This window comes from Heterocephalus glaber, unplaced genomic scaffold, assembly GCF_053883595.1.
Source record: "Heterocephalus glaber isolate CG9 unplaced genomic scaffold, H.glaber_assembly_v1.0 deba00001471, whole genome shotgun sequence".
Classification (NCBI taxonomy): domain Eukaryota; kingdom Metazoa; phylum Chordata; class Mammalia; order Rodentia; family Bathyergidae; genus Heterocephalus; species Heterocephalus glaber.
Window position 1 is genome coordinate 1 of NW_028258314.1, and position 27,733 is coordinate 27,733.

Here is a 27,733-nt window from a genome sequence, read left to right on the forward strand (position 1 = left end):
GAATGAAACTGAGGGAAGAATATCATCCCAAGGCTCTGATCCTCATCAAGTGGGTGCCTGCAAGTTTTCCTTTGTCTTCTTTCTCAGCTGTCTGGTAATACTCAAGCATGTCACTGCATATAGTAAGTAAGCAATGCCAGTACACAGGGACCTTGAACAGTACTTTTCCTACCCTATACAAAAAGAAACACTCACACAGACTAGATTTCTGATTTGTTAGTCTTTTTTATACTTGAATTTATTCACACAAAATATGGTATCGGCTTACACTCAGGACCCCAACATGCTCCACTGAAGCCTAGGAAGATCCATTTCCTGTGCTGTGATGGGATGCCATACTTGCTGCTTTCTGGATCCTGGTGAGGTTCCAGGGTCTGGCCTTTCCTGGCTGTGAGGTCTGGACCCGTCACTAGAAAACACACCCGAAAGAACCCATCCTGTACTTTATCCTATGTGCTTCTTTTTCTCCATCTGCACAATCTGCACATCATGGGATTACTCAGGGGTCCATCACCACTACAAGGACCCTCATTTATGCACACTGAAAGCCAGAGAAGAGAAAATGGACACTCCTGAGCAGACACCAGACAAACTGTTAAAATCTGTATCTCAGGGAACTACTCTAGGATAATTATCTGAATCCTTGCTTTTTCTCTACAATGCCTAGGTTGTTGTTGTTGTTGTTCTTTTTTTTTGAAGCAAAAAATTTATTAGTACATTTCAGGTAAACATAATGATAGCATTCATCACAGGGAATTTGTACCTGTTCATGATGTATCATTCTTCTTTTTTTCCCATTCTCCTCCCCTCCCTCTACCTCTCTCCTTCTCCTTTATTTACAAAAGCTTTGTTTCCATTTTTTCTTCTATTTTCTTTTCTTTCTTTCTTCTTTCTTCTATCCCTCCACCCTCTTTTGTTCCCCTTTACAATGGCCAGTTTAAAGGCACACTTTCGGCCTGGATTCAGTAGCACCTGATTCTACACCCTGATAGGAATGAGCCCCTTAACCTCACACTTGCCAAATAAAGGAGACTACCTCAGAGTTTCACTATCAACAATGAAAATCACATCTGAAAATAAGGCCTCTGATGTGTGAATGTGGGGTCATCTCAGAACACGACAGTCACAGTGACCTTAACAGCACAAGAATCCAGTACATGACAACATCTCATTAGGCTATTACCCTTATGCTAGCCACCTGGATATTGAAGATTAGATGGGTGCCAATGGGCTGTAATTTATACTTTTGTTTTTCCTTGGTTTGTTCAAGGTTTTTTCAACACACTCATTCAATTGATCACATTCATTAACTTGAAAGCACCTACAGAAAACTGTCATTTAGCTCTCATCTTGCTCTTCCATGTCACTGACTCTTTCTGCCCCTCACCCAGAAACAGAAAGGCATCCTTCAGCTATGTGTTAATACAGTCCCTAATTCTATGTAAATTGTATTCTCTGGCATGTCCAAATGTGTAATAGAGCCATCTGTAAATTTTTCAATGTTTACTGTTGTATTGTAACACCACCATGTCTACATCCAACCATGATGCAATGGATCCCTGAAATTGTACAGGTTCAATATTCATTTCTGTCTCATACAAAATGCAGTATTGCATTCACTAGATATTTTCATCATGTCTCTCATTTCATCCATTAGTACTTGTAACAAAACCTCAGTAACAAGTGTCAAGGACATCCTCATCACTCATCCCTGTATATGAAGATCTGATTTCCTGTGATGTGGTGAATGCCCACATTAGCACTTATAGAGAGATCAGTAGTGTTCTACTTTACAAACTTATTTTTCTTGCTGTGATGTATTCACCCATCTATGGACTCTTGTCATAGACTTCTGATTTGGTATATGTCTCATTTGCACTTATACAACTCCAAATTCCCTATGTCACTTCATCATTTCAGCATCCACTTACGTTATCTAGATACTTGAAGGCATCCATGGATAAAGCCTTGTAAGAGAGTGTTGTCTGTCTTCAGTGATACATGCAAACTTTCCAAGGACAATATTTCAGAGATGGACTCAGTGAAAATTACATAAATCTCTTCTCCACCAGTAGCAATACAAGCATATTACATCTATTACATTCCAGAAAAGATGCAATGACATTTGATGTTTCCTTGTAATATTAAGGTGATAATATGTTTTGAAAACATGTATCACCAGAAGTGGGGGAATCTAATAAAACCTAACACAGTCATAAAATGAATTGCTGAAAATGAGATGTCACTAGTGAGTGACTATTTCATCCCAGACCAATACACTAGCCAAGACCTGAACATCTGAGCACCTAGTTAGGAACTTGCCAGGATTATAGAAGATCAAACAGCCTTCACTGGACTATGACCATTTTATCATTTACCTTGTTACTAGGGTGACTGCAACAACCATCTTTTCTGGATCACTGTGTTCTCTTGAAGGGCATCTGAAAAAAATACAAAGCCAGTTTGTCATAGAAGGTGCTGTGTCAGAACATGAGCCCACTCCCTTTTTAATGTCCATTGCTAAAGGATGGTCGAACTCCTCAGGATACTTGGATTCACCAAACAAAAACAGTATTGTCAGAGAGCCCATATTTTGTCATCTCCACACCCTGGAAATTAACCTATGCTTACTGCAGTCCTAGAGTTCCACAATAATTTCAATTAACCAGTTCATAATCACTCCCTCAGCAGTCCTTGCTAAAACACCAATTTTCCCTATGACATATAAAGGATAAGTTCATATTTACTAGAACTGTGAAGGACAAAATTATTTCTTATAGAAGCAGTGACCACTAAATCTAGTAATAGTCAGGACACCCTCATCCCTTTCCTCTATAGATGAAGATCTGGTTTAGAGTACCTCAGCACTTACCTCATAACCCTCTATGGACTTTACTCACTCCCATGGGTATGATAATCACAGTGTCTTCAGAGGAACTTGAAAATCAAATCATGAAAAATGATTTTGGAACCTATGTCATTCAAAGAAGACATTGACACATTCCCTTGGTCATGGTGTTCAACATACCAAATCATATTCTTATCAAAATTACATGGTAAAGCTGAACATTGAGGTAAAAGCCTACTAAGAAATACCATCTTGTTTGAAGAAACACTGGAAAAATTCCCATATTCAATACTAGGGGATAGGAAATATGGTCAATTACCTGCATCCCTATACAATAACCTATCACAATTTCTAAATAAGTCCATAGTACAATCTCATATTTACAAAAAGCATTACTGACAAATCATATTTTAAACTGTGTTCTAAGCAGAGGTTACCACAGGAGTTCAAAAGCATCATTCATGATATAAATACCAAAAAATAACAAATGCCTCTAATGATTTCAAGTCAACAAACCTGTACACTAGGATAAAACTTAATGGAATACCTGCCAAAAAGCCAGGGTAACATTGTGTTAGATATCCCACCCACTTTACCAAGAAATCTGAAAGTTATTTGTTGGCATCTTGGTAGGGACAATTTCTTACTTACCAGGTTAGTCATAACATTTCATAAATTACCATTCTTAAGCTCAATCACTATAATTTAATAACTGTTGGAATCTTAGACAACACTTTGAGATGTGTGTTTAGGACGCATCATCTTTCACCTGAGGGGAGAAAAAAAGGACAACTTTAAAATTTTGATCAACTCCATCATCAGGGAAACCAACTGAAGTACTTAGATCTTTAGAACTTCAAGGTCAGAGATGTTGTTCTTCATACCATTTTCTCTTGGCTGGGTACCTGTAGAAAAAATTATGGTCAATACTGTGATGTGGATCAGTTGAATAACTTACATGGATCCCTGCATATGCCTCCACACCTCCTAGGATTAAATTCAGAGTTTATCAAACTTTATATAATAAGCTACTTGTTACTAGCAGTGGTAAACAGAATCATTCCTTTACTAAATATATACAGGAAACATGCTAAAATAAATGTAAGAACCCCACACTTACAATATCCCTCTTGATCATCAAGGCCATGGATACAACAAACTGCCACTGTTGGTCATCATGAGACTTACCACCGTATCTGCATGGAAATGTAAAAACATGGGTGACAAGTATATGTATGGTAAGACTTTTCTACTGGGACCCTCCAAATAACTTTCTTTATTGTCATTATTGCAAGATTTCATTTCTACCTGGACTCATCAACTCTACTTGTATTCTTGATTATTTTATGATGAACATCATTGTTCCAAACCTCATTATCTCATGACTGCTAATATTTAACTTTTAACTACCATGATGCATAAATGCATAATAATAACCTGAGTACATGAAAGTCATTTGAAATTCCCAGGGTAAATTCTCTCTAAATGTAAGATAATGCAATAATATGGTTTCTAGAATATGAAATACTCCATTCCTTTTCTACATACTTACATTTTTTTAATCATATGATAAAAATTGTAGGGAAACAAACATCACTGACCCACATATTTGATGATCTAATGGTCGGTCTGGCATGTGCTGTACATGAAAATATTTACTCTAATACAGAAATATCTCCTGATAATGAACTTTTTAAGTTCACTGTTAACCCTTGACAGGAATCAAGACACAACCTACCAGGAACTGTTGAATAGCTTCTATTACATCCATGATCACAGGACTCCATCTGGATTCTTGTGGTTCTCCAAGGTCATGGATAATGTCAGATAAGACAACATTTCTTCGTGGAATATCTGCCTAGTTACTATGATTACTATAGGTGGGACTATGTGATAAATACTTGGATATGTGCAACCTCCTTACAGGGTTACACATCCTCTCTGAAATACAGAAAAGAAACTGCATGGTTTCAAGTGTGGGACGTTATTATTCCTCACCTGAATACTGGCAAAGAAATCGTGATGGCAAGTGGTAGGGAAACCATAACCACTTGCCCCATGTGATCTGAAGATCAGGTGGTCTGTGCTTTAGTTTTGGTCTACATCAGCACTTGTTTGCATAACAGCAATGTCTGCCATTAAAGGCTGATGTTAGATTAACTGCGATCTCATGATAGAAATCTGCAAAGGCTTTAGAAAATACATCTTAAGAATACTTGAAAAGGTAAAACCAGTAAGATTGCCAAGCTGTGCTGTGGTTTGGGCCTACATCAGAACCTACATGAAACCACCTACCTACATGGTGTGCTGACCAACAGTTGAAAGGGTTACTATAAGGTCTTGACAGAAATCTAAAAATCCCAGTGTTTGGTGCACATCTTACTGCATGTCTATACCTGCAAATAAAGAAAAATCCATGTTTACTGTTACAAATTTATTTTTTACCTATAAACATACTGCTCTAGTCGGTGTTTCCAAGGAAACAGATTTACCACAGGATATACAAATTTATAGGACTGTCTTACAATATTCTCCCCAAAAGTCAAACCCAGAAAAGTGCAATAGATCTTTCCACATAATATTCCACATGAGTCCAGCCAGAGGCCTACAGCCCTCAGCAATGTCTCATGCAAGTTCATATCAAGAATCTGCACCAAAAGGCTCAAGGGCCAGTGGTAGAAGCTCAAAAGTCTATGCCGTCAGGGTGAACAATCTGTGCCAGAACACTGAGGGATCTGCACTGGAACCAGGGAGTGATGCTCAAGACAAAGGCAAAGACCAGCACCCCCCACCCACCCACTGAGGGAGCAACAGCAAGAAAAGCCACTGAGTTCCAGTTCCAACAAAGCTTCTCCTGGGAAATCAGCAGCCAGCATTCCTCCCCTCCTATCCTCCTGTTATGGAGTTCTGGCAACAATCCTTAGGTGGGTCACCCACACCCAGAATCACCCTCAGTTCAGCTGAGCGTTCCCACTTAAGCTGGCCATTATTTCATCCACACACATACCAAAAACAATTTCAGTCGAAGAATTTCAACAGTATCATTAATTACCTTGATGTCTGGAAACAACATCTTTAATGAGAAATGTAACAGCAGCTCATCTCTGTGCACTTGGAAAGAGCTTGATGGGAGAGCAAAAGACTTGAGAACACAAGTTCCAGTGTCACAGTTCTAATTTCATGGTTTCTCAGTGTTAGTCAAGGGTGTTATCTATCCTTCCTTATCACTTGCCTGGATACCTGGAAAGCTCCGTTAATAAACATGTATGTACACAGTGATGTCTTGACTGGAACCTAAGTAGATCCATGTGATAAATACATTTAATGACACAGTCTGTTCTATGAAAATACCAACAAATAACCTTGGTCCACTTTCCTTATTAAGGAACTGTCAACACTCTTTGGATCCCATCAAAACTTCAGTACCAGCAACATTCTTAGAGTCATCATATTCTCTTCACATAACACCTTCAATGATTAAATGGTCAATACTGTGGAAAAAATAGGATATCTTACCAAGACACATGTAGTTATTAGTGGGATTATTACTAAAGTCATTATATTTAAACTCTAAATGTTAAGGAATAAAAAACAGCATTATTTCCCAACTGACAATTTTTTTCCTACCTGACACACTAAAAGCATAACACAAATGTCACCTTGATTGCCTAGGTATCTGAAAATCAAATGGTCCATATATTTTCAAAGCCCACATCATCACTCAGAAACCAGCAAAATCTCCATGAAAAATCACTGAGAAGCCTCATCAGCCCCAATCTCTGACTTTCCCCTCGTCTTTGTAAGATGTCAACACTCTCAAACAGATATGATGCCCCTAACAATCCTTTGTCTCCTGTTTACAGGCAGCAAATGCTCCAGTCAGTCCTTAGGACATAATGAGATCTGATTAGTGGATGCCTCTGCTACTCAGTGTTACACGCCCTGGAATTGAACATTATGGGGGTATTTGCACTAAAGAGGTTAATAAATTCCACACTTGGGGCATTTCTTTTGGGAGAGTCAGTTATTAAGCATTTACAAGAATATGCTGGTGCACAAAGTAATAAATGAACAGGGAGAAGCACTATGAATACTGACAACTCAATCTTTTTGTTTCTCATGAACTTCTTGTGACTTTTGTAGATGAAAGAATATGTCATATGCCTTAAAATAACTATTTTTCTAAACTGTTATATATTTTATGAAAAGAAATTTTAGACACTTTTATTACAAATTTCTTAATATAATATTAATGCTGGTTAGGAACTTACAAATCTCATGTCAAAAGTTTATAAATGTGCTTACAAAGATAGGTATTAAATAATTCTTATTATATAATTATTCAAAAATATTTAGATAAGTATATATATGTATATATATATTACTAGATCTAGCATAGAAATCAGATACACAAATTTATAACATAGGTATAAATATATAAAATCACTGATACAGGTTTGAACACACACACACACACACATGCCCCTTCATCCATTCATCCTAGTTATAGTCTTATTAGTACTGGGTCTCTAGGGCTCAGACTTACTAAAATGTTTCTGATTTAAATCCAAAGAGCTGAAAACTCATAAGTTGGGTTGGAGATGCTTACAAGCCAGAAAAATCATGTTCTAGAACACATTAAGAGTAATAGCGATGCACAGAACATATGAGAAACCCATTCACCAGCTGAAAAGGCCTCTGGGATTGGACAGAGTGGAAACAAAAAGGTCAGTTCAAATCACAAAGCCAAATCTCACTAAAAGGTCTTTCTTTTGAAGACTGCATTTAATTGACCAGCAACCTAGCAAGTAGTACATTTGTAGAATGCAGTTTAGCTGAAAAGCTGGTTTTATGGAGTCAGTGACCACTGGAAGTAATCAATATGCCTGTCCCCCTGGGCCATGGCCGAAGTACATATGGATTTCAGACCCCTGCTTCCAGTTGCATACTGGTCATGCCTCCTAATTAGCTCTGACACACAAAGAGCTCTGAAATTATCTTTCCTTTTCTGACTATACAAAAACAGCTGAACAAACTAAAAATCAGCAACTTTAATTAGATCTGCAAGAGCACTGAGGTCATATCACAAACTGCCACAGCAAAAACCAGACAGACATGCAAGTATAGAGAATCACAGTTTACCGGGACCAGAGACATATGGAGATAGAAACTGGCAGGAACAAATAAACAGCAACTGATGAACTGCTGAAAACTGACTGCAGACTAACTCCAGAGTTAAAATCCACTGTGCCCTGTTTTAGGGGGCCTCCTATAATACTGGTGTGGGTTTGGCCTTCAGAAGACCCACCAGGGGTGAGTCAAATATGAGAGACAATCTTCTCTTCTGTGAGCAGTGAAGAACAGAAGTAACCACTTTGAAATAAGCCCAGACAGTTCTACTTTCTCTAATGAGATTGTGCTCAAGGGAAGCTACTTTGCTACAGCTTTATCTGATGAAGAGGAAGAGCAACTAGACATTGTTAGTCATTCTAGATTTTCTGTCTTGCATAATAGGAAAAAAAAGCTGAGAAAAGTTACTGATGGCTACAACTCGGGAACTCAAGTCCATTAAAAAACTGATATATAATTTTAAGGTGGAATGCTTCCCTTCCTCAAAATCTTATCCCTTCACTGACAGAGCTCCTATATAAAAACAGTAGGTTACAAATGAGACACCTAAGAGAGACATTCTATTTAAGAAGAGGTTCTTAGGAGACTTGGAGACAGCATGGAAGTGGCAAACAATGGGAAAGTAGAGAAAAATGGAATCTTTGGTGCACAGTTATAATAAACCTTAAACAGGAAACGCCCAGGTCCTGGCCAGACTAATATCATCTTTATACTGATAGCCTGACTGCCTCAGTGCCCAACAACAAAATTTTGGATATACCAAAGGCAAGAAGAAAATGTGATCTGAAGAAACAGAATGAGCATCAGTCCTGGATTCAGATATAACACAGATTTTGAAATTGTCAGATAAGAAGCTTACAACAACTGTGATTGATATATTAAAGGTTTTATGGTATGCTAAAGAATTTATTTGGTCTTTGATCCCATTCCTGGCAAAGAATTTCAAAATCCCTTGGAACTTCCTGAGTTACAGGCATGCATGTGTTAATGTTGATCTTAATGAAATGACTCATGATAGATGCCTAATTAGCTTCAAGATCAGGGCTGGTCACTAGAGAGACCAAACTCATGATTAGAAGGCTGGAATCCTGGGCCAGTCTGACCTCCATGAAGGAGAAAGCACTGAAGATTGAACTCAGCCACATGCCCAGTGGTTTACACAGTCATGCCTGTGTGATGACAGCCCATACAAAAACTCTGGACACCAAGTGGAGCATCCCAAATCATGAACACATTACTGTGCACAGATAATGCCACATCCAGATTCCATAGAAAGGATACAAGAGCACTGAATCCTGGCCCTTCCAGAACTCTTCTTCTGTGTTTCCTTCATAATAATACTGTATTTGTAAGAACAGCATTTTCAGGAAGCTGCTCTTGCGAGCCAGGCGGCAGAACCACTGAGCTAAATCCGCAGCAGTACAGCATTTGTAATGTGTTCTGTGAATCATTAGAGTGAATTATCAAAATTGGAGTGGTTGTTGGGACTTCAAAATTTATACTTTGTCAGTCAGAAGCATAGGAAATATGGGGACCACACTTGCTGCTGGCATCTAGACTAAGAGGCAGTCTTGGAGAGGGCTAAACAATTAACTTGTGAATTACAGATGATGCCAGAATCAAATGGCAATGAGTAGAGTTGAATCAGAGCAAGAACCAATGGAAAAAGTAGAAAACATTTAAGAACACATGGGTAACAGAAGAATTAAAGTCAGTATGCTATAGAGAAATTGTATATCTATTTATTGTGGCACAAATTCAAAATAGCCAAGATATGGAATCAGTCTAGATGAAAATCAACAGATCACTGGTTGAAGAAAATATGATATGTGCACACAATGGAGTGCTGTTCAGCCATAGAAGAAACAAAATTATGTCATTTGTGGGAAAATGGATGGACATAAAGACCATCACATTAAGTGAAATAAGCCAGACTCAGAAAGATAAGTACATGGATTTTTTCAAAAAGGACATGAAAGCAGGAGGGACATTACTTGACCAGAGAAAGGGAATAAAGAAGAGGAAGAAGTAGGTGTGAGGCAGGGTAATAGGGGGCTGGATAGGATCAAAATATGTTATATGCCTGTATGAAAATCCCACAATGAAAACCAGCATTTTTTAAAACTACTATACCCTAAAATTAATACATATAAAAAAGAACAGTTCAGTAACATAATCAAAAAGAAATGGAAACTCTAACAAAGAATCAAAAGGAAATGGGAGCTACAAAAACATTGTGGCAGAAATGGAGAATGCCTTGAAGGATGATCAGGTTAGAAATGACTGGGGAAAAGATCAGTGAGCTGGATGATAAGTCAATCGAAACTCCCTAGGCTGAAAGACAAAGAGAAAACAAAAGAATTTTAAAAACCCCAGAACATTCAAGAATTGTGGGACAATTACAAAAGGCATAACATGCCCATAATGGGAACTCTAGAAGAAGAGAGGACCATGAAAAATAACTGAAGTAATAGTAGCTCAGAATTTTCTAAAATTAAGGACACACGCCAAATCTCAGGTTCAAGAACCTTTACAACAATACGCAAGGTAAATACAGAAAAAATTATAAGTACACATATCAAATTCAATGTGTAAATATCAAAAACAGAAAATCTTGTAAAACGCAGGGAGATAAGACCTTACCTACTGAACAACAAAGAATTACACCAGCGTTCTCAGAAATCATGTAAGAGGAGAATGCAGTAAAATATTTAAGGTGTTGAAACAAATAACCCATCCACACAATGCTAAAATTCTTTGTACAGCAAAAATTTCCTTCTGACATAAAGAAAAAAATGTTTTTCAGATAACAACTGAAGAAATGTAATGCCAACAGATATGCTAGACAAGAAATGTTCCAATAAGTTCTTTAGAGATAGAAATCAAATATGACAAGAGAGAGACCAAGGAAGCAAAAAGGAAAGAAGAAACTGAGGAAGGTAGGAAGGAAGAAAGACAGGAGAGAGGGAGGAAAAAGTGTGGGGATAGGAGAGTAACAAGGGAAGGGAGAAAGAAAGGGCATTGGAGAGGAATAAAGAAAGGTATAATAGAACATTTTATTCTTAATCTATTAGATAACTGCTCAAAGTACTAGTAGCAACAATATATTGGGTGCATATAATTTATGAATGAGTGGAATCAGTGACAGCAACAGTGGCAGGGATGGTGAAACTTTTATAGCTTTCAATGATAAAAACAGCCTGCTGCAGCACAAGTGCCATAGGTTTGCCACCACTGGCATAGGGAGTAGTAGCATGGGGGAATTGAGAATGCTCTGCTATAAGGTACCTATGTTAGCAGAGAAGCAGTATATATAGTGTTATTTGAAACTAACAACTTAGACTTGGTGGTCTTAGATAAGCTGTAAATATATATTGCAAACTCTATGGCAAATACTAACATTTTTTTAAATTTTTCATTTATTTAATTTTTCTTTTTGGTACTGGGGATTGAACTTTGGTCCTTGCACTTGCGCAGCAGGCGGCAAAACCACTGAGCTAAATCCTTGTCCCACACTCACATTTTTAAAAGGTATAATTGATATGCTAAGTGAAGAGAGAAAATTTATTCATTAAAGAAACAAGGCAAGAAAAATGACAGAAGGACTGCTCTCTACAATATATAAAGAATTGAAAAAAATCTGACCCCCCAGATTCAAAGACCCAATTCAAAAATGGGCACCTGAAGGGAACAGACATTTCTCAAAGAAGTAAAAGCAGCAAACCAATATATGAAAAAATGTTCAACATCACTCATCATTCAAGAGATGCAGATGAAAACAATGCTGAGATTCCACCTTACACCACAAAGAATGGCTGCTATCAAGAAATCAACCAATCAAAAATGCTGGCAGGGTTGTGGGGAGAAAGGAACCCTTCTCCATTGAGGGTGGGAGTGTAGACTGGTGCAACCTCTGTGGAAATCAGTATGGAGATACCTCAAAGAACTAGGGCTAGAGGTCCCGTTTGACCCAGATAGTCCCCTGCTGGGTATCTTCCCCAAAGAATTAAAAGAATCATACCACAGTGATAGATGTGTCCCCATGTTCCTAGTGGCACAGCTTGTAATAGCTAAAGCTTGGAAGCAGCGCAAGTGCCCATCAACTGGAACCTGGATAAAGAAAAGGTGGGGTTTTTTAATCAAATGGAGTACTACTCAGCCATAAAGAATGAAAAACTAGAGTCATTTATAGCTAAATGGATGCATATCGAGGCCATACTCTTAAGTGAAATAAATAGGACACACATGTGTAAATACCAAATAGTTTCACTAGTGTGAGAAACTGATAGTGTAAATGAGGGTTAGGATGATTAAAATGAATAATTGATAATTTGAAATAGGAAAAATATTCCAAAGACGAAGGGGTGAAGGGAGGGGAAGGGGAAAGGAAAAGGGAGAAAGGAAAAACTATGAGAAAAGAAAAAATAAACGGAAATGATGTCTATGAAAATAGGGAAGGGTGGAGGGCGTGAAGGGCACACAGGTAATGGGGAAAAAAATAAGAACAAAGCTACGTCATGTACAGGTACAAACACCCAATGATAAATGGAAATGAATTGTATACCTAAAATGTACCAATAAAACAGCTTAAAATTAAAAAATTAACAAAGCACAAAAAGAAAAATGAGGGAAGATTTTTAAAGAAATGAAAAACTGTCATGACTAGAAAACACAAGCATGGTAGAGATTAACTGAACTATATCAATGATTATTTTAAATATGAATTACCTAAATATATCAATTTAAACATAAAGACTGTCAGAGTATACTTTTGAAAAAAATTCAAGTATAGCTTTTCTATTCTACATAATTCCATTTGACATAATTAAAAGCGGAAGGATAGAGAAAGATGATATACCATGGCAACACAACCAAATGAAATCTGAACTAGCAATATCAATTTCAGACAAAGCAGACTTCAAGAAATAATCAGGGATAAAGAGTAGTGATAGATAATGATAAATGGAGTCAGCTCTCCAAAAAAGCATAGTAAATCTTAACATACATGCCCCTGAACAATGGATTAACAAAATATGTGGGGAAAAAAGACCATTAGAGTTACAAGAAGAAATAGACACATACATTATTATAGTTGGAAACTTCAACACTCTTCAATCAGTAATTGATAGATGCAGCTGAAAGAAAAAATGGAAGTGCATAGTTGAATGAAAGGCCACCATCAGTTCATTGGATGTAACTGACATTTAATAAATACTTCATCCAACAAAGCAGAACAAATTCTCTTGAAGCTCACATGGAACATTTACTAAGACAGACCACATTCTAGGCCACAGGACAGATGTTAACAAATCATAGTTTGTTCTTGTACTACAATGAAATTAAGCTAGATATCAATAATAGAAACATAGCTAGAAAATTCCCAAAATATTTAGACTGTAACACACTTCCAAATAACATTTATCAGGAGAGTCTCAAGAAACTTTAAACTATTTTAAAGTAAATGATGAGAACACAAATTATCAAAATATGTTGAATGCAGCAAAACCAGTGCATACAGGAAAATTGATAACATTGAAAGCATAGTATTAGAAAAAAAGAAACAGTAATCTAAGCTTCCACTTTAGGAAGCTACACAAATGAGAGCAATATAAAATTAATGCAAGGGCTGGGGATTTAGCTCAGTGGTTCCACCACCTGCCTCACAAGTGCAAGGTCCCAAGTTCAATCCCTGGTACCCAAATAAAGAAATAAAATGAATGCAAACAAAAGAAAAAAATAAAAATTATTGCATAAATCAATAAAATTGAAAAATAAAAAAAAAATTTAAATATTGCTAAAACCACAATATGGTTCTTTGAAGATCAATGAAATCAATAAATCCTAACCAGGCTCATCAAGACAAAGAGAGAAAGAGGTCAATTACTAATATCACAAACAAGAGAGGACATCAATACTGAGCTCATTGAAATGAAGAAGATAATTAAGAGTATTATGAACAACTCTATGCTGTCAGAGACCAGAGAAGCGAGGCCTAACTGGCCTCTTTGAGCACAAAGGAGAAAGGCTGCACTCAGGGTGATTCCATGTTGCAGGTTCCAGGGAAAAGCTAGAACACCTAAGATTAAGTTGTTTACCAGAATATGTACTAGTGGATAATGGAAAGCAGGTGAACCTTGTGCTACTTTGATTGCTTGTACCAGTGTTTAGGTGAATAAATGCAAGATGAGCCAGATGCTGGGGCTCCTAAGAGGCAAGAGCCCCCTGGCTGCCCAAAGTTAAATGGATTCACGTCTCTTTGTCATTCATCCTTGCTTGCCCCCAGGTCAAGAAGAACAAAGTACCAGGTCTAGGTCCCAGTAGAAGGCTTGACATAGCCAGTGGGGTGGGTCGGCTACACTATGTCACAAATTTGATAATTTAAATGAAATGGACCAATTCTCTGCAAGATAAAATCTACAAAATATATAGGAGAAACAAAATGCCAGAAACTAGAAATAACCAAATGATATCAATAAGTGAGTGGATGAACAACCTTTAGTACATTCATACAATGGAATATCATGAAGCAATGAAAAAAGCAATAACAACATCAAAAGAGGGGCTGGTATGTAGTGTAGTGCTAGCCTGCTTGCCTAGTATGTCCAAGGCCTTGGGTTCAATCTCCAGGACTGAATATCAGCAACAAAACAAAAGGAAATATACATGCAAAGAAGCCAGGTGTGGTGGCACATGCTGTTAACTTCAGGTACTTAGGAGGATGCGGGAAGAAGACCACATGTTCGAGACCAGCTTGGGTAACTTGGTGAGATCAGATCTCAAAATAAAATTGAAAAGGGTTAAGAATAAAGTTCAGTGCTTCCTGTATTCAACTTCCAGTAAGGGGGGGGGAAGATGCATGGAGAAGCCTTCTGTACATACTCCTAATTGAAAGTATTTGGCCTAAAAATCCTCCCTACTCTATTACTCCAACTGAATGACATCTGGAAAAGGCAAAATTACAGGCACTTGGGCTAGGGAGTGAGCTTAGAGCTCAGTGGTAGAGCACTGCCTACCATGCTGGAGGACCTGTGTTCAATTCCTTGCAGTGCGAGGACACATATATAGATGTAGATGTAGATATAGATATAGGTATACACTAGAAAGCATCAGGGATCACCAGGTTATTAGGTTATTAGGTTTGGGGGCGAATGGGAGGGGAGGTGTAAATATATGAAGAACAGGGAAGTTTCAGTGTAAAGAAATTATTCCATACAATACCATTAGGATGGATATATAACATTATGCATTTGTCAAAATTCATAGAATTACACAACACAGAGTGAACCTTAATGTAAACTATAGTCTTTACTTAATAAAACATATAAAAGTGTTGGTTCCTTAACTGTATCAAATGTACCACACTAATGCAAGATGTTACTATTAAGGGAACTGTGGAGAAGAAAATCTATGGGAACCCTGTACTATTGACTCAAATTTCTGTAAAACTAAATTCAAAAAACCAGTCTATTAATTTAACAAAAGTAGCTATCACTTTTAGATACCTTCTAAACCTACCTGCAGTAGGTAGATTTTCCTTCTCCGGTCTTCCTTATCACCCTGAGGACACAGGAAGGGAACACTACATGTTCCCTTTCATTCACGGATTTTAGTTTTGTTGTTTTTGTTTTCTCCTCTCCTGGAATGACAGGTAAGCTTCGTTAGTTTTCTGTAGTCATTATTGGCAACACTATCTCTTCCTGTTCCCAGCCTGAACATAGTCTTGGCTAATTACTACCATAATCTTTAATTAGTTGTTGTTTGGCACAATGAATGATCACTATTTCCTAAGCCTGAACTGTTTCCAACACATTCCATAGTAGAGTTATAACTGTCTCAAGTGTCTGCTTGGATCTTGATCATTTTTTAGGCCAAATGATCAATATTTGTTCTTATAGAAGTACTATTTTGTCCCTAACCTACTTCTTTAAAAATGAAATGTTTATGGATATTTTCCTTCTTGCACATTTCTTCACACTGGAAACTCTCAGAACTCTTGAAAATATGGATGCTTCCCCAGTTTCATGCTCTAGAGCACAGGGTAGCCAACTATGCTTGTAAAGGGCTTGATAATAAGTACTTCTGGTTTTGCCAACTTCTACCACAAATGACTCACTGTGTCTTTCTATTGTGAAAGCCATCCACAGGAGTTTACACAAAGGAGTCAAACTGAGCCTCAATAGCCCTAAACAGTAAGCTGCTCTAAACGTGCTGCCTCTTAACTTCTTTCTCTCCCTGTCTCACTTTACCTACCAGTGTTTTGTGGGTCACTTCCTATGTAAACTGCCCTGGGATCTGGTATCTCAGGGTCAGTAACGCAAACTTTAGGTAACTGCAATAGATAAATGAAACCTGCATTAACATGGTGAATAGATTTGAAACTAAGATTGATGGTGAAAGAAATTGTGAACACAAAATGAGAAGACAGATGTAAGAGTACTGAGAAAAGATAAAGCACTCCACACATATAAGGTGAGAACATTTATATTATGGTTGTCATTAGAGTCTGAACCAGAAAATTGCTGTATAAAACACTGCCAATTCAAAGCTACTCTTAATTAGGAAGGCAAGCAGTCATATGAACAATATAAAACAGATGATTGAAAAATAACAGCATCAAAGAACTATGGAAAATTTATGCTGCATTTTTCACATCTTGTTATACATTTTTCTGTCAAATAAAGTTCAAAGAATAACAATGTCTCTATATAAGTTAGCCGGATGAAAAAAAGGTAACATTTGAAATAGTGTTTTTGACCTATTTTGAAAGTGAGAAAAACATTATAGAAAGAGCTGACTTTTCTTTTCAACATAACCTATCCTAATTTCCTTCCTGTTTTCCCAAGCACAATGAAACTCATTAAATTGGTGTCTATTCATGTTCATGGTTTTATGATTTTCACCCCACATCCATGGCCCTATAAGCAATATACACTGTAAGTTTTGTGATTTTAAAATTTACATAAATATGGTCATGCTGTTCAAATCATTCTGTAACTTGCTGTGATCACACAACATTACCACTGAGACCCATCCATGCTGATATATGTTAATTGAGTATACACACATCTTTGGAGAGATCCTCCCTCTTCTATAGGATAAGTTATTTTGTGTGTCCTTTCATAAAATACATCAGGGATTCTCAAGTGGAGCAATTTTGGCCAGGGCAGTGTCTGGAGCCATTTGGGGGATGTGACACTGCCATCTAATGGGTAGAGGCCAGCGAAGCTGCTAAGCTTCCCACAGGGCACAGGACTGCTCCCACATTGAAGAAGCGTCTGGTCCAAGATGTTAACAGTGCCGAGAAAAATCCGTGGTATAAATAGAAACCATCTATTCTACATTCCTGAAGAACTCCAGAAAATGGAGAAGTAACCCAAATAGACCATTCAAGCTGAGATAGTACACATTCTGCCTGATGGATCATCAGAACTGTGTCTTCCATGCACTAGAGAATGTTTGCTTCTTACACATGGATTTTCAACTGTTTTATGGATAACCATTATTGTTTATTTTGGGGGTTGTGATTATGGGCATGTGTACTGTGTATTATGCGAGGAGACAATACCCACAAATTGGATCCTTTGTATTCTTCATATTGATAGGATAATATAAGGAGAATTAAACTAGATTTAAGGTAGCAAAGAGTAACCATATTTTAGGATCTCATACATGGTGTTAAAAGATAATTTTTAAATGATAAAATCATGATTCTCCTATATAAAAGTAAACATTTGTTAAAGATTTTACTCTGCTCATTAATTTGAAAAATGTTAAGGTATTAACCAGTTTAAAAGAGAATCCAAAGAATAGACACAAGGGCCAGGGATTTAGCTCAGTGGTTTTGCTGCCTGCTGCACAAGCGCAAGGACTCAAGTTCGATCCCTGGTACCAAAAATAAAAAAACAATGAATAGACACAAATACAGTGGACTCTTGATTTACAAACTCAATCGGTTTCCAAGGACTGGTTGTAACTCAAGTTGGTTGTAAGTCAATACAGCTGAGATCTGAATATTTACCTGGGAAAACACTATAGATAACAAAAGGCAGACTTAGGTCCATTAACCTAATTAACCCAAGTTGTTCGTATGACAGGACAGTCGTACCTTGAGGGTCCAATGTATAGGGGAAAAACAGTGAAATGAATGTGCAAATTGAGGCAAGATTGGCTTTTCCATCATAGGAGAAAGAGACTGAGCTTCTCTCCTCTGTCAGACAGGAAATAATTTGGTGTTTATAAACAATAAATGCTTTGCATTTCTATTATCAATCATTTACAAAGTTGTAAAACAGCTCCCAAAGAACAAGATAACCCAATAGGGAGTACGACTTCTTTTCCTGTAAAGGCATAAATTTAAGAATGTATAGCCCAAACTTCAGAATATATACAACCTACTATTGTGATTATCTTGTGTAAGCTGTGAAGCAAATACTGGATTTCCACTACCCCCAAGCGTATGGATGTTTCTTTGATCAGTCATCATGGGAAGAACACATTCCAGGGCAGTAAAACAATGCCAGGCCCAGGTTGAGACAGTTTGGAGAACTTCTTTCTCTAATATGGGAAAAATTGGACCTCAGTCCCAAAGTAGGGAGGTACCCAGAATTGCCTGTCTCTTGCATCCCTGATCTGCCTCCCTACCATAGGATGGATGTGGGAATGAGGCAGGGTTTCATAGTTTCAGTTTGGATGTGTCAGTTCTAAATCTATCTAATTCTCCTGGCTGTTGTAAATTATTCTGTTTTAAGTTTCTTTTCCTTGATTTTCAAGATAAAGTGGATGATTTTAGCACATTTTAGATATGAGGAATTTGGAGAAGGAATGACCTTGCTTGGAGACCATAATAGGATGAATCATCAGTGGTCATCAGGGGAAGACAGTGATATCCAGCAGCATTACTGCCCAGAAGAAAGATGAAAAGGCAGGGTCAAAAGTGACTGGGCCTGAATATTCATTAGGCACTAACCTGGGGACATCAGAAACAGGGAAATAATTTGAGGACGGACAGTTCTCTGCAGTTTTGCTGATTTGAGCTTACACCATGGAAGCTGGGCTCGAATCTGAAGTATGCCTTTTGCTGTCAAAGATTATTAAAGTCTGAGACTCGTGTTACTGGTTGTGGGAACATTTTATAAACCAGAAAGATTGAAAATGCAATGATAAAGGTGATAGGATAAAAGGGTGCTTTTCTTCAGTTGTAAAATTCAGTTCCTAATTTGGTCTAGAAATGGTGAACAAATTCATATTGAATAGGTAACAAAACAATCAACAGCAAGAAAAAAATCAAGATCATGATGATCCAGTCTTCCAGAGGATTTAATCACCTGTCATTGGAATTACTATGCTTAAAACACCTTCTGCAGAATTCTTTGCATAAGCCTATTAGAGACAGTTCATGAAATGTGCTTCTCATTTTGTTCAACCTATTCAGATATAGGTTTGGCTTTATACTCACAAGTCCAAGACCACAGAAATTCACTCTCTTATTTGATTTAGTAAGAATTAGTATACTAAGCCTAAATTTTACACTTCTCAGCCTAAATGTCAAGGACAACTGTAGGTATATGATTAGCCCCCAGATGGAATTTGCATCAGAAAGGCAGCATGCATGATAGAAAGGTCTGGAACCTTGGTCTTAAATTGCACCCTGGCACCTACTAATTGAAAAATCTTGAATAATTTGAATCTCAATGGGTTTTTATTTAATCTTATTAAAATGAAGGGTTTAACCAGATGATTCTTTTTTTTTTTTTTTTTTTTTTTTTTGGTATTGGAGATCAAATTTGGGACCTTGTGCTTGCAAGGCAGGCAGTGGAACCACTGAGCTAAATCCCTGGTCCCTAACCAGATGATTCTTATTGGTTCATCTAGCTAAAGTTTCTTGGATTTTATAAAGCAGTTGTCCAAAATTCTTCCAGTTTTGCATGTGGCAGAGGAACAGATGTAACATATGGAAAGACAAGAGCCAAGAACTCTGACTTTTTCTCCACAAAGTTACTGACTAAACATCAAAGTGTTTGTATCTGATTTTTTAAGTGACTTCAAATTTTGTCTTTTGTTCTCTTTACATCCATAGCTTTTTCACATACAGAGTAAACTAGTTAAATTAAGTCAAATAATAATAAGGAAATAATTGACATCTATTAAAACTATTAAAAATCAGGAAAATACATATGTTGGAAAAGCTATAGAAAAACTGCAGCACACACCCATGCTGATGTTACTGGCAAAACAGTTTAAGGAGACATTTTGAATATACTTATCAAGTATCATAAACTTGTTTGACTTAGGAAACCCCCTATTCCAAATTTATATTTAGGATTGCTCTATTTCTCCAATTCTAAGTTTCAACTTTAGAATTTAATATCAATTCAATAATTTTTAAAAAGGAAAAACCAAATATATTAAAATATTACTTGATACACAATAAAAGAATATGTATACCTTGGAATAAAAGAAGTATGAAAATTTTAAAGGAGAAAAATCCATATACAAAAATATACTCAAAGCAGACTTAGCTTTTGTTTCTTTGCTTTTTTTTTTTCTTTTTGGTACCGGTGATCAAACTCTGGTCCTTGTGCTTGCGTAGCAAGTGGCAAAACCACTGAGCTAAATCCCTTGCCCAAATTAACCTGGGAAGTTGGATTGGTTTTGTTTTGTTTTGTTTTGGTACCAGGGATCGAACTCGGGTCCTTGTGCTTGCACAGCAGGTGGCAAAATCACTGAGCTAAATCCCCGGCTGTCTTTGCTTTGTTTTTTGAGATAGGATCTTATGATGTAATCTAAAACAACCTTATACTTACTATGTTGCTCAGACTGGCGCTGCACTCTCCAAAATCCTCCTGTCTCAGCCTCTTGATTCTAGGATTATAGGCACCCCTCTGTGTGGCATAGAGCAGAGTTATTTATAATTTCAAAACATAGCACTGGCATCTAGTAATAAGAAAATGATTAAATAAAACATGTAATATACAAATACAGTGGATGTAACACAGCTCTTAAAAATTCTACAAAAAAGTGAAAAAGGAGGCATAGTTCCAAATTATTGTAACAAAATCTGTAAAATGTATAAGTGCATAAAATATAGTTTTATCAACTTAGCAATATGTTCATATGGATAAAAATATTAGAAGATTTCAAACAAAAGAGAAATTATGCCACTGAGATACTGGAATTGCATATACGTGTGTATTTTTAAATGTCTTTCACATAGTTAAAATGTTTCAATCACAGGTAAAAGTTCTTAGAAACACTCATGTTTGTATTACACATATTTAAAGTGTACAACATGATGTTTTCACACATAGTCCACCAAAAATAATGTATACATACTTCAGAAAAAAAACATAAATATTTTAATACTCAATTTATTGAGACACCGTGAGATTAATGTAAGTTACCTTTGGCCTCTACCATTACAAGAGGTGCTCAAAGTGGTGTCTGTGCGCTTCCAGACATTTATTAGTATGGCAAATTGCTGGGTTTTAATGTTTGTAGTGCTTTTAAAACATTTAAAATTGTCGTTTTGAACTTACAGCCTAGTTTCAATGTTATCCTCACCATCAGGACTTCTACCATGCACCGCTACTTCAAAAACTTTTATTAATCTTTCAGATAGTTGTAGTGCATCTATGAGTTGATTTTATCAGAGGGAGGGAGTTTCTTATCTCTTGTATCATTAATTGAGGATTTCATACATGACTTGATAATTATTGGTTTCCCCTTAAAAATATTACACACTATTACACACACATGCACAGTGAGAGTCTCGTGAGTTCTCTACCCTGTGACACTCAACCAAAACCTTATATAATTTTTCCTTTTTAATTTTTATATTCCTTCCGAGAACCTTTGACATTTTTTACCATTGATTTTTTTTTTCTTTTTTGGTACCAAGAATTGAACTCAGGACCTTGCGCTTGCCAGGCAGGTGCGGCACCATTGCGTTAACCCCTGGCCCCTACCTTCGAAATTTAAAACATTGGTTGCTTATACCCTGGTCCTGGATAGATTTGTCAGTTTTACTTTGGCTAGGGCTAGGTGTTTTCAAACTGACCATTGAATGTTTTCCCTCAACTTTAAAAAAACTTCCGTTTGTTCTGGAATCTTTTAAACATGCCAATAACCCACACACTGGATGTCTACTCTGTGGCTCTACCTGCTTTTTCTAAGCCTACTAGGACATAGTCTTGGGGAAAACCTCCCTCGCTCTGAGTCTGAACCATCCCAGTACAGCTAGCCCCTCATGTCTGTGGAAAGCTGCCCCACCTGGAGAGCGGTTCGTCATGGCAGCCAGCCACTTCCCTCCCTTCCAACCTACAGCCAAACCAAACGAACGAACAGAAACTTGAGGAGGCAAAGCCCACAAATCATGTTCAGTACAGAGGGGTCCGGAGGACTGGGCCTCGATCACATTTTTTACATACGTCAGTTTTAGAAACCTCTCACAAGACTGAGACTCCACTGCCGCAGTCAGGCACCGCAGCTGCTCCAGAAGGTACTGCTAACGGTCGCCAAGTGCGCGCCAGTTGGGAAGTTCCCGGATGTTCTTACGACACCTGTGACTCCCGGATGTTCTTACGAAGCACGCCCATTGTTGCGCAGGAACCTAAGAGTGCACATGTGCAGGAAGTAGTACTGAAGGAGGCGCAAAAAAATGCCTTGACATCAACGCGTAGAGTCCTACAAGTTCAACTAGGCTGTAAGAGAACTTGAATAGTGGGGATTTTTTATGGCACTTAATCTGCCTGATCCAAGACCCCACCCAGGACCACGCACTGCTATTTGCTATGGTGTCATTTTTCATTTTTCTTTCTTAAGTTTTATTAGTACATAATTGCAGTACATAATGATTGAATTCCTCTTGGGGAGTTGGTAAAAGTACATCACACATCTTAATTCTTTTTCCATTCCTTTCCCTTCATCCTTTTTCTCCTCCATTCATCTCTTCGTTCCCTTCCCTTTTGCAAAAATCTATCTCTCTGATTTCGATTTTATTTTCCTCTTTATTTATATTTTGGATTTCTTATACAAGAGAAACTATGTCATATTTAAGTTGTGTGTCTGATTTATTTCACTTAACATTATGGTCTCAAGGTGCATCAATTTTCCTACAAATTTCCTACCAAGTTTGCTTCAAGATAATCCTTATATATGACATAGTATTAATACCCGACTTGTGTAAAGATCACCTCCAACTTAAACCCAAGACCTCCAATCTGTACTTTCAGGAATGGATGTTTTCGGATTTAATCAAATAAAAAGTCATTTCCATGGTTATACAGGTTGGTTATGAATAAATCATTTACAAAAGGCCAATCAGAACAAATGTGAAGAATGTTATTTGAAATGATGGAAATGCATATCTTCTCATCTGGGGAAATCATCTGAGAGCTGCTATGGTGCAAGGGAAGCCTGGAATAGATAAGAGAAGGTATGCCTAAGAAACAAGAAGTGGAGCCAGGTCTGAGGAAGAATAAGAAGACCGTGAATGCTGGAAGTTTTTTAATCCTTTCTGAAATCAGATGTCAGAATTGAACAAACAAACCAGCTTTTTGTTATTTAAGGTTTTTAAATTTATTTCTTACTTTTAGCCTGAAATATGGTTCAGTGATATGGGTCCCAAATTTGTCCATAAGAGAAAAATGAATTATGGGAGACACTACTAAAAAAATCACTTTAAAATTTATTCCAGTTGAAAAGGATGCATATGCTGCTGTTGGGATGGGAGAGCCCAATGCCTGTTGTGCCTATGAGGAAGAAAAGGAGCAAGCTAAAGTGGGCTGACTAAGGCTGAAGAACCTCTGCTAGGACACTTGCCATGGCTGAAGAGAAAGGCTGAGGCAACGGATGGACACGGGTATGAATGGCCAAAGACTTTTGCCACGGAGACGACCAGGCCCTGAGCAGACAGCAAGCAATATTGTCAGTGTCTTGAGATCAGCCAAGCAGCAGAGGTCTTGGGGCAGAAGGACTGCAGCTTGCAGACTAAGACAGCCCTACGCACCAGTGAGGTCACAATGGACCGCCCTTGCTAGCTGGGGAAGAAATCCCACGAGGACAGGACGTGACTGGGCGCTGGGTGGTGGCTGAGCAGCAGGGGAGTCAGGCCCTCCCAGAGACCGATGGAGCCTTCCTAGAGCTCGTGGAAGGCTCAGGACCCCACGGGTCTTGCCAGGTCAGGAGCTCTAGTGTGGCTCACGTGGGCCCACACCCTCAGGCTGAGGTGGGCACAGGTGCGGCCGGGAAGCTGCCGGGGCCTTGTGGAGAGCGTCGGACACAGGCAGAGCCACTCCTGCACCCACACGACGTACTGTTTTTGACCACACACCTGGGGCAGGGGCCTAGACCCGTCCAGGACTCACCGGGGGCTGCCCCACCGCGTCTCCAGAACCTCCCCAAGAGCCAAGGTTGGACCTGCCCCCGAGAGGTGTCACTCACGTGCCGTGCAGGTGTCAAGGGCAGGACCTGCCCCCGAGAGGGGTCACTCACGTGCCGTGCAGGTGTCAAGGGCAGGACCTCGAGGGGAGTGACTTGGTCACCGAGACACGCTACCGGACACACACAAGTTAACCGAGGACAGGTTTATCTCGGCTCGCCCTTGGGAGAGGTTTCAGTCCCTAGTCAGCAGCTCAAAGGCAGCGCGGCATGGCAGAGGGGCCTGGCAGACAGAAAGCAGAGTCCAGGGAGCAGAGGCAACGAGATGAAGGCTCCCAGGCCCTGAACCAGGCCATTTCTCTCAGCCCAGATCCCACCTCCTGACAACCCAGGTGTACCACGCCCATGAGGCCATCACCTCCCAGAGGCGGCTTGTGAGTGCGTGAGGCTCTGCGGACAGGTAGCTCTAAACTGTCCCCAAGGGAGAGGGATGGGAGGGCGACTTGGGGGCAGGAGGAGGGGCACCCATCCCTGCAGGTCAGCTTCCCAAGCTGAAGCTCTCTCCTCCTGGGACCAGAGCAGGCGGGGCGTGCAGTGACACCGAGCGGCCACCGGAGGGCAGCAGAGCCCTGCGCTGAGATCCCGCGCTCAGGTTGCCAGGGGAAAGAGAATATGTTCCTATATTCGTGCTTATTTCTACCACCTTATTCTGTCTTCCTCTCTGTCTTGCTTCCTCGAAGTAGGCTGGAAGCTTTTCGTTATTTCTTCAGAAGTAATTCACCTCACTGTTTCTTTTTCAGAGAGAGAGAGAGAGAGAGAGCATAGGTCTTGCTCAGTGTTCCAGATCTGAGATTGCTGGGAAGCACCACCACACTTGACTTTTCCTTTTCTCTTGCAGTTAGGAGTGATGTATCTGATCTCTGGTTTTTCCGTAGTGACCTTAGATATCACACCCTGAACTTTTGCTTGTTCAATGTAGGTCTTTATATTTCTTGATTAACTTTTGTTTGGAAGAGGCTTAGCTTCCAGGAAAACTGAGAGAATGCTGGCCTGGCACAGCTCCCAGCAAGGGCGGGCGGGGACCTAGGCTCCCCAGAGGGCAGAGCATCTCCAACAAGCACTCCTTACTCCTCTGCCTAGGAGGACCCTGCCCTTTCCCGGTTATCTGATGGTTTGTTCCTGGGGCCATTGCCCTGAGGGCTCCGCTGGGCACCTGAGCTGAGCTCCACAGCCCCTTTTGTTTCTCCGGGTCCAGATGGAGCCCAGGCAGTCCCAGGGCACCACATTCTTGAACAGCTCCTGTGGAGGAAGACAGCATCCCACGGGCAGAACCCACCCCAGAGAGTCGATGGCTTCAGCCATCCACAGGCAGGTGGCCGTGGCCTGAGCTGGACATCAGGAAGCTGCAGATATGGACAGAGACTTCTGCAAATGGCCGGTTTTCCTCCACTGCCCACTAGTGATGTCCAACTCATGACCTAGGACCTAGCACTGACGTGAAAATCAGTGGCATTGTCCCCGTGCCCATCCTCCCAAACCTCCAGCATGAGCAGACATCTGAGTCCCGCTCATTCTGAGGTATTGTCTTCTTTCCAACCTCACCTGGCCTCTGCTCCTTTGCCCAGGTCAGTGGCACATTACCTGGGACAGCTATGACTGGGGGCTCTGTGTGGGTGTGTGCTGTAGAACCCATGAATCTCAAATGCCTACAAAGTGATGAGGCTGGCCAGGTCTCCTGGGATGGTGGCAAGGTGCCACATGGTCCTGCCTGCACCTCAGGGCACACCCTCCTCGGCCAGTTGGTCTGAGTCCCCGCCGTGTTTCCCAATTGTCCAATCGCAGTTGACATCACAGTCACTGTGTGAAGCGGGCATGGGAGTGCCCTGTCTCTACTGTCGACCTCCACCCAAGGACAGGAGTGGCTTGGGGCTGAGACAAGTAGAGGTGATGCAGTTGGTAGAAGAAGGAACTTTGATCTGGTCAACTGGGAATGTCAGGCCTGAGGAGATCAGTGCGAGAAGGATGGCTGTCCCCGGCCCGACCCCACCCCACCCCACCCCACCCCACCGAGCTCAGCTGCTCACCGAACCCATCAAGGTCAGCTGCTCTGCCAGCAGCTTGGGAGAGAAGGCCAAGCGCACCTTCTGCAAGGGCCTGTCCTCGTCAGCGGCAGCAGAGAGGCAGGAGTGCTGTGGAGCTGGCTTCTGCTTCTCTCCTGTCTCCAGAGGAGGCTCTTTCTCTGGTGCTGGCTCTGGCTGCAGAGCAGGCCCATGGTGTTCTGGACATGGAGCCGGAGCTAGGAGGAGGAAAGCTCAGCAGTGTCAGTCCCTTGCCAGCTCCCTGCGGAGCATAGCAAAGACATCCTGGCCATTTGGGGGATTCCGATGCCCAACCAAAAGCCATGAAAGCCTTCTGGACTGCTGTGGCCCTCACCATCTGTGTCGGCCTCGTGGGGCTCTAGATATTCCACCTGAGCAAGGGGAAGGCACAAGGGAGGCTCCATGTCTGCTCCAGGTGAGTTCACTTGCAAGCCGGCCCTTTTGATCTTGATTTGGGGAATGTCCGGTGGATGGTGCCATTCGGACCAGGTTTCCAAAATGGGAGAGGTGGCGCTGGGGAGAGACCAGTGAGCAGCAGAGTCAGAGGCCCGGGCTTTTCTTCCACCCTGCCTCTCTGAGACAGCGTCGTGTCTTGTGTGGCCCTCTGTGCCTCGGTGTAGAGGAAAGCTGACACCACCCCAAGCCCTCTGTGACTGTCCTAGCCTCGGCTGACTTTGTCCCACTAGGCTAATGCTAACATGGGTTTCCACTTCACACTGATGATCCTTTCTGAGCGAGGCAGGCACAAAACTCCGTGCACCTGAGCGCTCGGGGCTGGGCTCCAAGCCAAGTAGTCCGAAACAATCCGTACCCTAGCAGGCCGCCATGTTTGCTGTACCTCCAGCCATGAAGTGGGGGCTGCGGGGGGTTGGGGCGGCGGGACAGAGCTCTGACACCTCACAGCCTGACCCTGTCCAAGCAGGCCCCTTACATTCCCTGAGCGCGAGGGGAAGCACTGCCCATGAGAGCTCACGGCTGGCACTGACGTCCAGGATGGGCACTGGGCTGCCTCTCTCACATGTGGGTTCCTCCTGAACATTAGCCGGAAACATCTGCGGCCAGAGCCGAGCCAAGGTCGGAAAAGTCTCGGATTGCGGTCCTTTCTGTGGCTAGACCTTCGGAAAGCGGGAAAATGGCAACAGCTCGTCCTCCCCTCTTCTCTGTCTCCCTCCATGGGGTCAGGACGGGAGACAGCTTCAGAAGGGCACCCAGTTTCGCTGGGTTCTAATACCAAGGAAGTGAGGTCGCATCCTCAAAGTTTCGCTACAGTTAGGGTGAG

At 40.2% G+C, this 27,733-nt stretch overlaps 2 long non-coding RNA genes across 3 annotated transcripts; both read right to left on the reverse strand.

Moving 5' to 3' along the window:
* Positions 1-830: 830 nt before the first annotated feature.
* On the reverse strand, positions 831-12,091 carry LOC147826504 (uncharacterized). The gene is made up of 2 exons (XR_015439045.1): positions 12,000-12,091; positions 831-5,244 (listed from the first exon to the last, which is right to left on the reverse strand). It is a non-coding gene; the product is annotated as an uncharacterized LOC147826504 (long non-coding RNA).
* A 970-nt stretch (positions 12,092-13,061) lies between these two features.
* LOC147826505 (uncharacterized) lies at positions 13,062-27,142 on the reverse strand. 2 transcript variants are annotated; one of them, XR_015439044.1, is made up of 4 exons: positions 26,497-27,142; positions 20,782-20,859; positions 15,494-15,614; positions 13,062-13,113 (listed from the first exon to the last, which is right to left on the reverse strand). It is a non-coding gene; the product is annotated as an uncharacterized LOC147826505 (long non-coding RNA). The 2 variants fall into 2 exon arrangements; XR_015439043.1 differs by lacking the exon at positions 26,497-27,142 and adding an exon at positions 22,405-22,498.
* Positions 27,143-27,733: the final 591 nt, after the last annotated feature.